Below are 15,966 nucleotides of genomic sequence, written 5' to 3'. Positions count from 1 at the left end.
ATGACTGAGGTTAGGAGAAGTACTGGGCTGGGCCTAACTAGCTCTTCACTGCCCTCTTTTTAGGTGTCAGCTGCTCTCAGGCGATGGGTGTTCTGCCTTGCTGCCCTTGACTTTTTTGTGTAGCAGCCACAGGTTTCCTGTTAGTTGATCCTAGATTGAGGCAGATTGAGCCACTCAGCCACAGACCACACTGGAAAGCTTTAGGCCCTCCTTTGTGTGCATCAAAAATGAAGAAAAAGGAGAAGTTAGGTGGGGAGGGAAAGCAAATCTAAAAAGATGCTTTACAGAGCTGGTCACAGCTTTTGTAGAAGGCCCATCTGTCTCCTTGGTTACCTGGAATGTCACTGGGAAGACTGGACCTCCATATACAACCATTGTTTCTGAACAACCCATCCCGTGGAGTGCAGCAAATAATTTATTGACAGACTTCTTTCTATCTTCTATTTTTTTAAAATATTCATGCCAAGTGGTATTAATTTTCCTGAGATAGCAGTTTGTGTCACCTGTTTCCTCTTGACCACCATTTTGGAAGATGGAGTTTCTATAGGTCTGATCAGTTGAACCTAAGTGCTGGAGCCTTTGTCACTTCTGCCACAGAGAACTCAATGGATGAAAAGGGCCCAGGTGATGTTAGAATGAAACAGCCTGGGCATTATGTTGGTGAATCGCTCAGGCCAGGACTTGGGGCAAGTAGCAAGAGGACAGGCAGAACTTAACAGATTTGGGGCAATACATGAGGAGTCTGGTACAGATAATAAGTGGTAGGGAAAATCCAGGACACGGTTTTTCCATATAGAATCTTTTTGGCCATTTATGGCCTACTATACCCCTAGAAATCCACTTCAGCCTTTGTGATAGTACTGTGAAGAGTACCAAGGTGGGATTTTTATCAAAGTTCAACAAAGGTATGGAATCAATAGGCTATCTATCTACCTGCCTGCCTATGATGAACCTAGATGATTAGATAGATGGATAGATATCCACCTAGAGAGATTTATTTTAAGAAATTAACTCACACAAATATTGGTACTGGCAAGTTTGAAATTTGTAGGGCAAGCTGGAAGCCTGGAAGTTCAGGTAAGAGTTGATATTGCAGTCTTGAGTCCTAAGTCTGAAGGGTGAGGCAGGCATGCTGGAAACCCAGGCAGGGTTTATATATTGCAGTCTTGATGCTGAAATCCTTCTCAGGGAGACCTGTTTTTGTCTTAACAGCCTTCTACTTGGATGAAGGCCATTCGCATTATGGAGGGTAATCTAATTCTCTCAAAGTTGACTAACTAAATGTTAATAACATATAAACATTCTCAGCAGCATCTAAATTGGCATTTGGTCAAACAAATGGGTACCATAACCTACCCAAATTAACACAGAAAATTAGCCATCACAGGATTCTTCTTCTGGGGTTTATAACATTGGGAATTACTCTATGGGAGTACTAGGGAATGTTCAAATTAGTAGACTAGCAGGAACTGCAACTTCCTGATGGAAACCATAAGAATGCATTGAGTTTTATCTTTTTGCAAATCTTCATTCTGATTCTGTGTGGCTAATCTGCTTTCAAGTTGTGAGGACATTTTGGTTTATCCAGTGATGAGATTGCTCAGGTTTCTGGTTAGGAGCAGCTATCCAGTTGGACCCTCTGCACACCGTATCCAAAATAAAAGTTTTCCGGAAAACTCTTAGGAAGTAGGGGAAGGAATGGTATGAGAGGACATGGTACCCCTTGTCACCTATGTCACAACAGTAGTTCCTTCAAACTAATGACAGGAGAGGATGGCTTCTAGGAACTTTCCTCATTAATTCTTAGGCAGATTTTAAAAGGCAAAGAACTGTGATGTTCTGAGTCCCCAAAATCATTACAGCACCACGTTAAGCACTTGACATACATAATTCAAAAAGTACTACCAGCTAGATATTTAACAGATACAAAACTGAGGTATGAAGGAGAATTTCAGTTAACTTCCCTAAGTTGCCCAAATGAGGAACTGTCTGACTCAAACAGACAGACTGTAACTGAAAACTCTGCTGATTAACTCTAGTAGCAGTTCTGAACTTCCAGAATCAGAGTGAAACTGTACCTAGATAGATGTCTTGCTCATAGTAGGCAAATGAGTAGATATATCTTTAGTTCAGATGTTTTTGTCTAGTAAGAAGTCTTTTTTGGGAGGGAAACAGCATCTATTTTCCCAATGAAATCTTACTTAAAAATTCAATATATAAGAAACAAAAGTAGAGTTGCTGCAGTTGACATGAGGTAGAAGACAGAGCACCACCTGAGGCTTCCTCTTGTCCCCACCTACAGCCCCCAAGGCATAACACTGCAAAACTTGGCCACAGTATAGTTTGAAAATTGTCAAAATGAGTCCCGTCCCTAACTCAGCATGACAAATACTATTTATCTGAAAAAGGCCTCCCTTGGCTAATAGGGTGTTAACATGGAACTCTTTTTATTTCAGTTTCTATTGACAGTAGATCCACATTCCGAATGAACTCTGAGATAGATCACTATGGCTGAAAGGTTGTTATAAGACTTGCAGGCAACATAGGGTATATAAGGCTCAAGGTGCTGGAGATTAGAAAGAAACTTGTGGGGAAAGTATTGGAAGGTTCCTTCCTGTCATCTCAATTCAGGGAAAGGGGCTCTGGTGGCCAAGTTGAAGAGTTGGGCACTTGATTCCTCTAGTTGGTAGGCACAGCGGACCAAGGGAGGGAAAGGATAGAAAGACTTGGTCAGGTACTTTGGCAATGGAGCGGAGAGATGCTGTTGCGTTATGAAAGGCTGTGCTTCCAGATTGCATGTGTGTCAAAGCAAGCCAGCATGGAGGATTTCTCAGATTGTGTTCAGTAGGTTCACCCAAAGGGTACTAAAGCCTCAACAAAGAGAAGCTAGGGGAAGATTCCTAGGGACTGAGGGGAAAGGAACAACTGTCAGACTAAACTCATTCGCCCTAGGTCAAGGGAACTGTAGACATGAGACCATCAAGGAATCGGGAAGGAGTCCTGAAGAATACCAATATAATCCTCTTAAATACCTTCCCCATCCAGGGAATTGAAACCATTGTAATGGAGCAAGGCCAGAAATCAGTGAGCAGCTGGGGGCTGGGGAAAAAAAATATATATAGAAATGTCCTGCCCCTACAATATCATTGCCATCTCTCCCCTCACCTGCCTCAGCCTGTAGGCACGTAGGATGTGGCTGGAGGAGGGGGGTCATTAGGGGTATGCCTTGGGAGTATGTATTTTCATTTTTAATTACTTGTTTGAGGCTGTGTCTTTTTATTTTAAGTGTCTATGAAGCTTTCTTTTGCCTAAAAGGGAATAGAAAAGTTCTGAGTTTACCCAAATTTTCATTCAGGGTAAGGAGCATGTTTAAAGAGATAATAGATTTAAGTCACCTTTTGTTTATATTTATACCAACATATTTTGCTTATTCAACAACCTGGCTTTACCAATGTTCAGATAAAATATATACCTGTGACTTCTTTCAAATTCTAGTCCCACCTTCAGGAACTCCTAGACCAAGAAGCTCTATGAAATAGCTCTTGAATCATTTGAAGAAAGCTTGTCCTTTCTCCTCTGATCTAGTTTTCTCTGTGTTCATTTCTCATGGGGCCAAACTTCACAGTTCTCCTTCCCCTGTGCCTTCTCCTCTGGAATTGCTGCTATCTGTCTGACCATCAACCATATGAAGCCTGTGACTGGGTCCTGCCTCCATATGTTGAGGCACTATTCCCTTTTTGGTGACTGTAGAAAGAATTCCTTAATGTTCCTCACTGGCAATTTAACCTAATTAAAGCATGTGAGGTCCTTTGCTTGCTCTTCCTTCCAACATCAAGTTCAGATCCTTATGGTTTAGATATTAGGTGTCCCCCAAAAGCTCATGTGTAAAATGATGCAAGAAAGTTAGAGGTGAAATTATTGGCTTATGGGAGCCTTAACCTACTCAGCATGTTAATCTCCTGATAGGGATTAACTGAGTGGTAACTGTAGACAGGTAGGGTTGTGGCTGGAGGAGGTGAGTCATTAAGGGTATACCTTTGGGATAGGTATTTTGTCTCTGGTCTGCAGTCTCATAGTCAGTCTCTCTCTCTCTCTCTCTCTCTCTCTCTCTCTCTCTCTCTCTCTCTCCCCCCCCCCCCCCCGCCCCTTTCCTGGTGCAATGTCCTGACTCCTTTCCTCTTCCACACTCTTCTACCATGATGTTCTGACTCACTTCGAACCCAGAGCAGTGGAGCCGGCTGTCTATGGACTGAGGTTTCAAATAAACTTTTCCTCCTCTAATTGTTCTTGTCTGGTCTTTTGGTCACAGAGGTGAAAAAGCTGACTAAAATAAATCATGAGAACCTCTGTTTTGAAAAGTGTGCTGAGATCTGGGCACAGTCCTGTGTTGTAGTTTGGACCTTTTGGGACCTACTATCAAACCATTTCACTAATCTCCTCCAGTTTAGCAACTCTGTGTGCACTGCTTGCTCTTAACCATCTTCTGAACCTTTCCTTTTTGCCTCAAAGAGGATTTTATTCTCCTCTTATTTTGTATTGACTTTGGCATATATCAGCACTAACCATTCTTGACATTTCTGCCTGTTTTCTAGAAAAACCCTCCTACAACGTTTCAACAGGAACTACCCCCTAGAAATGGTATCAGATAGCATCTGCCATTGTAGACAGCACCATTGCTATTTTGAAAGATATCTTTATGGGAAACAGCTGGCTCTTGCCTGCACCATCTGACAGATAAACAGCATTATCAAAACATAAGCAGGCTGCTTCTTTCCTGGGATAAGGGAAAACAAGACACCAGTAAGTAAACAGAAAATTATGATCTTTTCTTTCCCCTTGTTTTCTTGTATTTAATCAAACCACTTTCTAAAGAGCAAGTTTGCCATCAAAATTTGGATGCAGGTTATTAGATCAGTCAAGAAAACCAGGGATTTATAAAAACATCATCACAAATATAACTCAAACCTTAAAGTGATGAGGAAGAGACTAGCGGCCTGGTCTATTGATTTCAGTACAAGTAGAACATGCAACTGGTATGTAAAGTGCAGTTTATGGAGAAAGTGTCAAAAGGCAAGTTTCCAACAGCAAGGCCATCATCAGCCAGTAACTGAAACAAGAAACTCAAGAAATAAAAGTATGCAAATATGTCAAAGTCATAACCTCTGGTGAAGCTAATATCAAATGTTAGTGATATCATAAGAATGATAATGGAAAATATGTTAACTGATTTAATTTCACATGCACCCCATCCATCAAGAAAAAGATACTCTCTTTAAAATTGATAATATTAATCATTGTTTTCTCCTCACCAGACTATAATCATTATGAAGCCAGAGACCAGGTCGATTTTGTTCATTATTGTGTTCTTAGAACTATTCAGTCCCCAGTTAATAGTCATAATTGAATGAATATGAATATTGACCATTTAATCAATTCTTTGATGATATTTATTTATTTTTCATTCATTAAAACGTAGATTCCTTAGAAGGAAATGAGAGGGAGGGGGTATGAAAAATAGTGGAATGAGATAGACATCATTTCCCTATGTACATATATGATTACACAAATGGTATTAATCGATATTGTGTACAACCATAGAAATGAAATGATGTACCCCATTTGTGTACAATGCATCAAAATGCAGTCTGTAAAAAATTAAAAGATAAATGAAAATAAATAAATTTTTTAAAAAGTAGATTCTTTGCTAGGCCTCTGTCCCAATAAGGATAAATAAAGGATGCTCCTTCCTTAAGCTGCCCACAGCTCAAGGAGGAAGACAGATGTATAAACAGAGGACTGTGACACAAAATGTTCGATATTCTGGGAGATATTTGAACAGAACACAGATGAGAGAATGACTTAATTCTGGCCTGAGAAATCAGAAAATCTTTTCAGAGATTTCTGTTAAGCTGGGTCTCATGGAATGAGAGGCCAAAGCAGTGGTGGAGTGTATAAAGAATCTTTAACAAGTACATCTGAGAAAAACATCTTTTTTCTTTAGAATTTAAAGGTCAAGAGTATCTAAATTGACTTTTGGGGGACTTTTGTCATTCAGAATCATACAAATTGTTCTCCATTAATCAAAATTATTTTTCCCCTTTTATAGTTGACTTTGAAGACAAAGCCACAAGCAGATCCTTTCTCTCAGCCACATTTTCATGTTATGGTTACTTTCTCCCAAATCTGGAACTTGTGATTTGAAGTAATAGTCAAACTTGACATTTGTGTTCCTCTGCTAATTTTGTTTTCATAATACTGTTTTCCACATTGTGAAATATAAATATAATTTTGCATCCAGATATAATTTATTTTGTCCTAAATAAATATCTACTCAAAGAAAGTAATAAAATCAAGATTTTTTAAAACAAACCACCCAAACCCTATTAATGCTAGACCAAAGAGAAGAAAAATGTAAAGATATACTTGATGGATTCATTTGTATTAAACCATGAAAATGTTGATCTTGTCCTTTTATATTCATGTATGCAAGAACTAGAAGTTTCTCTTAGAGATAAACAAAACATTGCAATGTTTAAAAAAATGTCTTAATGAATAACATAATCCTCTTTGGGTGAAAAAGCCACTATGTCCTGTGCCAGTAATAGTTCTGTTATATCAGTTGAAGTATTAGCATGCTTATTTAATATTTTGTTCAAAGGAGTAAAAAAAAAAAAGGACTGATTATGGTGGTGATTACATGACTCTATACATTTTTTAAAAGTCCTAACAGTACATTTAAAAGGCTGATTTTATCGTATGTCCACTTAACGTTGTAACATATTAAAAAAGAAAAGAGAGGGTGGAGAGAAAGAAAATAGACTCTCAGTTTTATCATTTGGAAAAAATTAAACTTTAGGTCCTTCCCTTGACACTGCTTTGGATTTCTTCCCAAAAGGCAATCACTTGGTACATTTTAAGCAGAAAAATTAAAATCGATCACCCACACAACTAGGCCAAGAAAGAATAGAAAACTTGGGATTCGACAAGATGGAAAAGGATCCAAGACAGGAAATTGACTTGGTCAGACGTGTGGAAAATCAAGGCAACCCACAAGGCCATTAATGAAGGTCCCCATAAGAGACGGCCTTGCTTCTGCACCCCACCCTCGGCTCCACTCTCTCCAGCTGGGAGAATTTATTTCAGAGCAGCCATGCCAGCGCGTTCCAAGGGAAACATGGTCAGAGCATGACTTTCCAAGGGATGCTGCAAAGGAGGCACAGGTGGCATGTTGGGGGCTCTTCTTCAGATGGCAGGGAGAGGAGAGAGGGGTCCAATCACAGCCATTGCCCTTGATTTCTGACTCAGGAAACCCACTAATAGAAATCTCAGCTCCAGAGGCAAAGAAGAGAAAACCCATTAAGGAGGCTTTAGCCTTCAAAACCAGTAGAAGTTGCATCTTTTCCTTTTTCCTGTTCCTGAAACATGTTGAAAGGCAGACTTTACTCTGATGATGGCCATTAGAAGTGACTGAATGACAACAGGACAGAAACATAAGGAGGACATGGAAATGGATCACTGTCTTGGGTAGAAGCCAGTGATAGATCAAAACTGCACAAGGATTAGCCACAGAGAATACAGACAAATGCAAAACCATGAAGTGCCCCAAGGGGAGAAGGGTTGTTAGCATAACTGTGTAGGATTAGAACAGATTCTTGCAAAAATGTTTTACACTTTTACATGGAAAGTGGGAAAAGATATATAGCCATCTTCTATACAGAAAATAAAAATAAAATTCCTGCACATTTGAGTCCTATCTACCACTCATGAGCCATGTGATATTGGATAGGTTCATTTATTTGTGCCTCAGTTTCACTATCTGTAAAATGGGAGAGAATATTAGTACTTATTTCATATAGTTTTTTTTTTAATGAGTTAAATATATGTAAGTCAGTTGCAGCAGTGAATGGCACATAACGAACAGTATATAAAGTTTGCTAATACAGTTGACATATAGTAAGAATTCCAGATTAGGTTTGGTCTTAGCAGCTAATAGCAAGTATAATCATAGATAACCCTGAAATCTGACTAAGGACTATCCACCATGCAGAGAGGTTTGTTTACAAAATTAACCAAGTTATCTCACTGAGCCATTTGTGAAGACATCCAAAGATTCTTTCTGGATTTCCAACTCTATCTTCCTTGAACCCTATCCAGTATTCTTAGTTCCCAACGTCTAAAATTAGAATAATAGCAAAGTGGTATAAACCCTGGGTTGGCAATCAGGTGACTTAGAATCTCATTATGTGTTTATTAAGTCACCTGTTAAAGTTGCTTTCCTTCTTGGGTTTGAGTTAATTCCTCCCATCACAGGAGAGGAGTGGACTAGACAACATCCATGCTTCCTTTGAGTTGTGACATATGTTATTCTATAACATTTTAGGTGATTTCTTACATTTATTTAAAAATTGAAAATGCCTTTCTTGCTGAGATGAAGTGCAAGAGAGCTTTAATTTTGATCTAATATACTGTTCCAAATGTCTTTTGGGCACCTCTACCTAATATCTCCTGCTGTTTCCTTCATTGTTTCTTATAAAGCCACTTTATCCCCTTCCCTGTTGTCCCAGGAGCCCAGCATTCTTTCCTTCTTGAGATTTGCCCAACTGTTCTCTTCCTCCCCAGATGTCTCAGAAGTTCTTGATGGTTGTCTCTCTACGTGGTTGCTTTTCTCTTTCTCTTCTCTGCCATCTTCCAGTGGGGCACTGTGTTTAGGCTTTTCTCAGCTCTCCTTTGACCAGTGCTTCTTCAATTTTAACAAGTATTAGGATCACCTGGGGATCCTCTTCAAATGCGGCTTCTGATTTGTAGATCTGAGCCAGGTAGAAGTTCCATATTTCTAACCAGTGCCCAGGGTGATGCCAAAGTTGTTGGTCCCCTACCACACTTCAAAGAGCAAGGCACATGGTTTTCTAAAATGAACACCTGGGAATACAGATATATTCCCATTTAACACAATTTCAGGTTAGTATTCCTAAACTTTCCTTCTATTTTTCCTTGTTATAATATCACAGCTTACATAATTCAATAGTAACCAAAACATCTTCACAGTATAACCCTGATTTGTGTTTACATACTAATTCCCACAATCCCTAGCCTATACTTAATCCAATTTATCTAGGTAGCCTATATTTTTTCTAACTAGTTTCTTTCAGTATGCATTTTCCACTTTCTGCCTTCATACCTTGCTTAGGTTCTATTTTTTTTTTTTTTTTTTTGCTTGAAATATTTCTTCCTTTTATTCTGGTAATTCCAAATCTCGTAACTCCTTCAAAACATGACACATGTACCATTTAGTCTGAAAAACATTGCTATTTCCCTAAAATTCATCAGCCCCTTTAAATACCCCTGGTGTTTTACTTACTTCATAATGACTGAAACTGTGCTTTATATTTATGTCACCTCTGCCATCAGACTGAGGACTCCTCAAGGGACTGCTTCAAAGCAGGAGAGGACTCTTTAGAACAAAGGAACAGAAGCACTTCTTTACTAATTATTTGACCTCTACAGGCTGAGAATATGGAACAGATTCAAAAAAGTTGGGGGCAGCTTCATACAGCATTGAACTATTAGCTATGATTGAGGGTGCCTGGGACTTTTGGGGCAGGCCTCCCACTTTTTATTCATTGCCCTAGTCTTCACTAGTGCTGCCTCTGTGCAACTGCCCATGCAGAGGGCTGTGGCAGGACTCAAAGAATAAGGCCCATATCCAGAAGATCCTCACCATCTGTTGGGAATATGGAGAGGGGAGATACTGAGGGCTTCTACCACAAATTGCTTGGGCTCTGCCTGAGGCAGAGTCCTGGACTGGAGTAACCCTGAGTCTGGTCTGTTATATAAGTATGTTCTGGGAGCTTATGGATCTGGGGTTAGAATACTTATTAAACAAATGCCATGAGGATTTGTCTAGAAATGTGCTTTCAACGTAATTTCCAGTCTCTGCATTTGATACCCTGCATTTCCAATGTTTATAGCTACCACCTGTGCTTTCATTACTCATTCTAGTGTCTCGGTCTGAGACTGGCACACTTAACTTTATGGTGCCTCAAAGAAAAATAGGGATTTAAGTGTCTCACGTACTCACAAATGACTCTTTCAAGAATCGAGGCTCTGTTTCCTATGGGAGGAGGAAGCTTCTTGGGCTATAGAATCAGACAGTGTTGTCATGGAATCCTCTAAGCCTGTTCATGATTGTGACTTCTGCCTCTCTTGAGAAATTGCATTGTTAAAAAACTTAGGTATGCTATTCCCAAACATTCCTTTTTAATAATTGAAGACTAAGAGAATTTTAGCACTTGAAGGTAGTTTAGAGATTGCCTGTTCCATCGAGACTCACGAATATGGAGAGCCAGGCTTAGGTTTAGTCTTCTGAGTCCAGATATAGGTAGTAAGTGTGAGGAAAAAGCACATCTATAATCTCTATTTCTAATATGTGTCTATATCCATGTCTACATTAATCTATTTGCTTATCTTTTCTCTGCAATGGGTCAGATTTGGTGTGTTTGGTGCTTTAAAGCCTTCAAACACTAAGATTTCACAGTCTCACCCTGGTGCCAACAGGCAGCTATCACCCCGCCTTCACAAATGAAGCATCTAACCTCAGAGAGGTGAAGTTATTAGTCCAAGAATGTGTAGCTACTGTGCCCCAAGCCCTGAGTCCTTTCTCAGAGGAAGACAATAGCAAGGTCCCTGCCCGCTGGAGGTAGGGGAGGGAGAAAGTTCTCACCCTCAGATAAGGAGAAAGAGGTCCTTACTCCACCTTTTGGGCTACTGTCTATTGTGTCAGCATCATATTCTCAGCCTCTGTAGATTCCACACTAAGCAGCTTCCTTGGTCCTCCTGCCTCCTGGCTCATATCCTCTAAGATGGAACACACTTCTGGAGCTTCTGTCCTCCTGCTTCAAACACTTTCAGTGGTACATTAAGAATCATTCTGGGGTCTGGGACTGTAATTCAGTGGCAGAGCGCTTGCCTAGCATGTGTGAGGCCCTGGGTTCAATCCTTAGCACCACAAAAAAATAAACAAAGGCATTCTGTCCATCTATGACTACGAAGAAAAATTTTTAAAAAAGAATCATCCTGTCTACTCAGGTGTAGTCACCCATCAACAGTTTCCTGCTGTGTGAGCACAGTGCACAAAGCCAATGTTCAAATCATGGGACTCACCTCTCCCTGTCTACCTTCCTTATGGAATTCTCATTTCCTTCCTGATACCTTTAATATCTTTCTTTTTTCAATATCTTATACCTGCCAGCACTATCCTTCCAAAGACAATGCAAATCTTACCTCCTTCATGAAGTCTTCCCCCATATCATAATTCATTTGTTAAAGAAACATTTAAGGAGCACCTACAGTATGATAGAACAGAGAACAAGAGAGCCTGTGCCCTCATGGAACTTTCACTTTTGTGAGAACTTTAAATAAGCAACTGAGCACTTGTAATGATTGCTCTAAGGAAAAGGCAATGGACAGGGACAAAATAAACTGAAATCTTGCCCATTCCCTGAGATCCAGAAAGAGTTTAATAACTATCAACATAAATTTTTTCCCCCTTCAAATCTGAGGGAAGACCTGGTGGTAGGATATCAGCATGCATTTGCATCTAGGTTTTATAACACTGAGTAATCTGGGGTCTTTGCTTTGATGAGGGCACCTTGTGTCTGAGAGTCAAGTGATCAGTCTCAGGTAGGAAAAGTTCTTGGAGCAGTTCTGCGTGTAAGCTCAGCGTGGAGTAAACAGCTGTTTCTTCGGGACTGACTGGGTGGTACTGGCAAAAACTTCAATTCCCTGGAGATTGAATGAAATGCACATGGCACTCTTTCATGTGAATTCAGCTAAAAGCTGGCTAGGGAACAAATGACAGCCAAATAGCATGCACTGCCATAGTAGTGAATCTTCCCTTTGAAGATTATGTCAGTAGAGTTCTTCCCTCCAATACCACCATGCTATAAACCAGAGAAGAGCCTTCAGTGGTTTGAGAAATATAGCAGAGCTGGAAGGGAAGCATTTTAGATCAGCTCTTATTCCTGGACTTTTTTTTTTTTCTTTCTTTCTTTTTAGCATGGTGCTGGAGATCGAACCCAGAGCCTCACATATGCTAGGCAAGCACTCAGCCATTGAGCTACCCCAGCCCATCTGTTCTTAATGTTAAGTTAATTTTGGTATTTGGCTAAGCTTCTTACTGAGATAGAGACTGTTTATGCATTTCTGAGACAGCCGTGACAGATGAGAAGTACTCGTGTACCCTACTGTATGTGTATACATACACACCCTAACACACATTTGCACATCTTACACAAGTACAGGCACCCACTGCAGGCATGTCGCTCTGAAGCAATCAAGGCCCATCAGGGGTTCTTCCTACACAATTTATTTTCTGCCTTTATGATCCGTTAAGGATTATTTGAGAGTGACTATTTCATAATGTTTCACACTTGATAAGACCAGGTCAAGAGCAATTTATATACCCAAGACTAACATAGGCAAAATTGGCAATAAAGACAAAAAATTATGTGAGAAGCAAATCAAAATTATTTTTTAAAGCTTTAAATAGGAGTCAGATTTAAACAACTCTGCTTTTAAAAAGGGTTAAATTTAAAAATTCATTAATTTTAAAATAATTAGGAAACAAATACTTGTTAGCATTTCTTGTATTTTCATATTATAATTTTTATTTCTTTATCATCACATCTTCTTTCTGTATGAGCTGGGAAATGCACTTTGTACTCAGATATTATTTCTATCACAGAAATGTTAATTAACATTCTAAAAATACCCTGATACTCTGAACAAATCATATGAAAAAAGAATTGTATGATTCAAAAATCTTTAAATTGCCCTTTTGATATGATTTAAGCTTTGAATTTGATTCCACCTTTAAAAAACAATATTCATGTTATCATGTTATAGAAAGTAAAATGATTCGTCTATTAATCAGTTTACATAGTGAGTTGAAATAAACACAATTGTTATATAAATGGCATGACATAAAATGAATTCTTTCTCTTTTATGGTCACCTAAAGCTATTTAAAGATTCACCAAAAGAAAAAGAGTAAGGTCTTGTCTCTGTTGATTTTGAGACTGGTGAGGCCACCTTGTTCTGCCTAAGGAAAATGGAACCCCAGCAATGAAACCTGAAGTAGGAACTCAAGATATATTTGAGGTATGCTGTCCATCAGGGGCTTGCTCTTGGCAATCCAAGGTAGAAAGTCAGAAGAAAGTTTTTGCATTGACCTGCACAAACTCATGGAGCTGGGTCTGCAGAGAAAAACCACCAGACATATAAAATACAGACCTAAGGCCTCAATTTTGAAGGCTACAATCATCCAGCGATGCAACATTAAATTTAAATGTTATTCAGATTTTAGCATTAGAGAACAAGTAAAGGTTAAGGGGCTATAAAAATGCCATCCAATTCTCTGGCTTCATAAGCCTGGTTTAATGCCAAAATTTAAAATTAAAAAGGTCATCATGAGCAAGCACGTCAGGAGAGCTGAAGTCTCAGTGAAAAGCCCGTTGGCTACTCAAAGAGGTCTGTCACTGGTGACCAAAGAATTCAAGCTATGTTAAAGAAATCTCATGTTGGATTTGGAATGAAGCTCTGGAGGAGTCACTAACATCCTGACTCAGGTGCAGGGGTAATGGTGGAAGGAGTTTCTCCCTATTGTAATGCCCTTCTCTAGCTTTTCAGAGAGGCCCCAATCAGCTGCCCACTGGGAGAGGGAGGGTGGTGGTAAAGTCAAAGCATCAAGGATTCTGAGAGTCCTCAGGTAAGAGAAGCTCTCCATGAATGGCTCCCAGGCATCAGGTCTCCATGGACCAGACCCAATAATGGGTCCTATCCATATGCTCTTATGTTATCTTCCAGCAGTCCTGGGAGGAGCAGGTGTGCTTCAGGTTTCAGCTAAGAAAGTCTCTGAGGGGCCAAACACTTGCCCATGGCCACCTAGTAACAGAATGGCTTTGAAGTTCGCTTGGTCTGGCTCTAAAGTCCCTATTAATAGTCATTGTGCTCTGTGACCAGGCTCAGTCATACATGCCTATCCACTTGCCACTCCAAAGCTTAGCTCAAGCAGCTGGCTAAATCATCCTTTCTTTTCCTTTCCCACTTCCATTTCCTTCTGAAGAACTTATAAGTCTTTCAATTTGTTTTAAGCAAGAAAATGAGATAGACCAAATTGGAGTGAAGGAAGTGAGAAAGTCTGAAAAAGAGAATTCATCTTGGTGTGGAGACGAAAAAGAGAAAACACCAGCTCATCCTGAGAGCAAGGCCTTGGACCACACCCTCCACAAAAAGAGGCAGATTTTTTAAAAAAAATCCTTAATCATACATCATATTGGGACATTATTCTTTGTTGTTTATTTGCTTGAACTAAACACATCAATGTGATTAGTTTACTGTCTGCTTCATACTGTTTACCAGAGGACTGAGAAATATTTTTGTTTAATTACTGGTTTCCAATTTGCTGAGTTCCTTTTCAATAGAATCATTAATTACATTTGGAAGACACCCTACTTCCTGTAACATTACCCTCTTGAGTTCCATGACAGACTTCTTTATATTTCCTTAGGTTTTCCTGTTCTCTCTTTGGATTCTAATGCTTTTCCCAATTTCTTTCTTACCTTACTTTTTCTTTTCTGTGCAAACAGTCATGAAATCGAGCACATTTATCTGGGTAGAAGAATGTGGAGATTCCTGGGTTATTCTAACAGTGAATCAAGTTTAGACTCTATGTTAGTTTATAAGAAGAATGCAAACATCTTTCTCTTTTGATAAGCCTCTCTTAGCCTTGTTAACACATTGTGCTTTTAAAAGTAAAGGGCCAGAAGTTAAAGATGTACCATGTTTTTGAGCCAGCAGTAGAAGGGCATTTTACCTTCATTCACAATTACCCCTTGCTTAAAATATTCTGATTCATGCAGTTGTTTATTTGTTTGAACTAAACACATCTATGTGATAAGTTTACTGTCTGCTTCATACTGTTTACCAGAGGACTGAGAAATATTTTTGTTTCACAGTGGGGGGAAACCAAGGGAGTTAAATTTAAAGAAAAAATTTACCAACTTTGAATAATAAAATCCAATTGATTACCTTTAAACATGTCACATAACAGCCCTTATTTACCAACACAGAAACCATTACAGAAGATACTGCCAGATTCTGTACTGTTTGACAACCTTTTATTCTAAGCAATTGGAAAGTTGTAAATGGTGGGAGTGGATTCATTTGTTCTGGGTCCATGACTGTAACATCATCCTGATGTCCAAGCTTGGTATAAAGTGGCACTCAGTAGCCATTAACGAATGAATTTACATTAGTTTTAATGGGGTTGGCTTTGTTTTCTGGTTGATGATAGATTTACTAAGGACCAGAAGTAAATTCAGCTAGAACCTGAGAGAAAAGTCCTCAATACCCATGTTAGCTCCAAGACTGAAAACATGTTAGATGGGAAGTAACTCTGAAGAAGTAACTTGTTTCTATATGTATTTATCATATATAATTCTGTTTATTTTTCAGACCCAGATAATTAGATTTCAGACAGAAAAACTGTTGATTTCAATAGAACATTCATCTTCTATTTTGATTTTTTTCACTAATAATTTATTGAATGACATTCTTGTATAGCTTTATTTTAAAAACACAAAGACTTGCAAACATCTAATGATAATATCTGCAAGAAACTGGAAAAAACGTTAAGATACCATTTTATACACTGTGGTCTGTAATAATGATTTTAGTTCAATTTTGTCCCCATGTCTTATGCCAAGAAAGACTGATTTATAAAGCATGTTCCCCTATCCAGAACCAGATAATACTGGAGATAATTACTATGCCTGGTTAGAATTTAAGAGCAATTTCCTGAGGCACCACTTGTAAAAGTGAAAGAACATACATTGGAATAAGTACTGGTTGACTCTATACTAAAAGGAAAATACGGAATTGTTGCACAGAGCCCATTTCCAATATCAAT

The sequence above is a fragment of the Sciurus carolinensis genome, chromosome 1 (genome assembly GCF_902686445.1).
Source record: "Sciurus carolinensis chromosome 1, mSciCar1.2, whole genome shotgun sequence".
In the NCBI taxonomy this organism is placed as follows: Eukaryota; Metazoa; Chordata; class Mammalia; order Rodentia; family Sciuridae; genus Sciurus; species Sciurus carolinensis.
Note: the sequence above shows the minus strand (reverse complement) of the source record.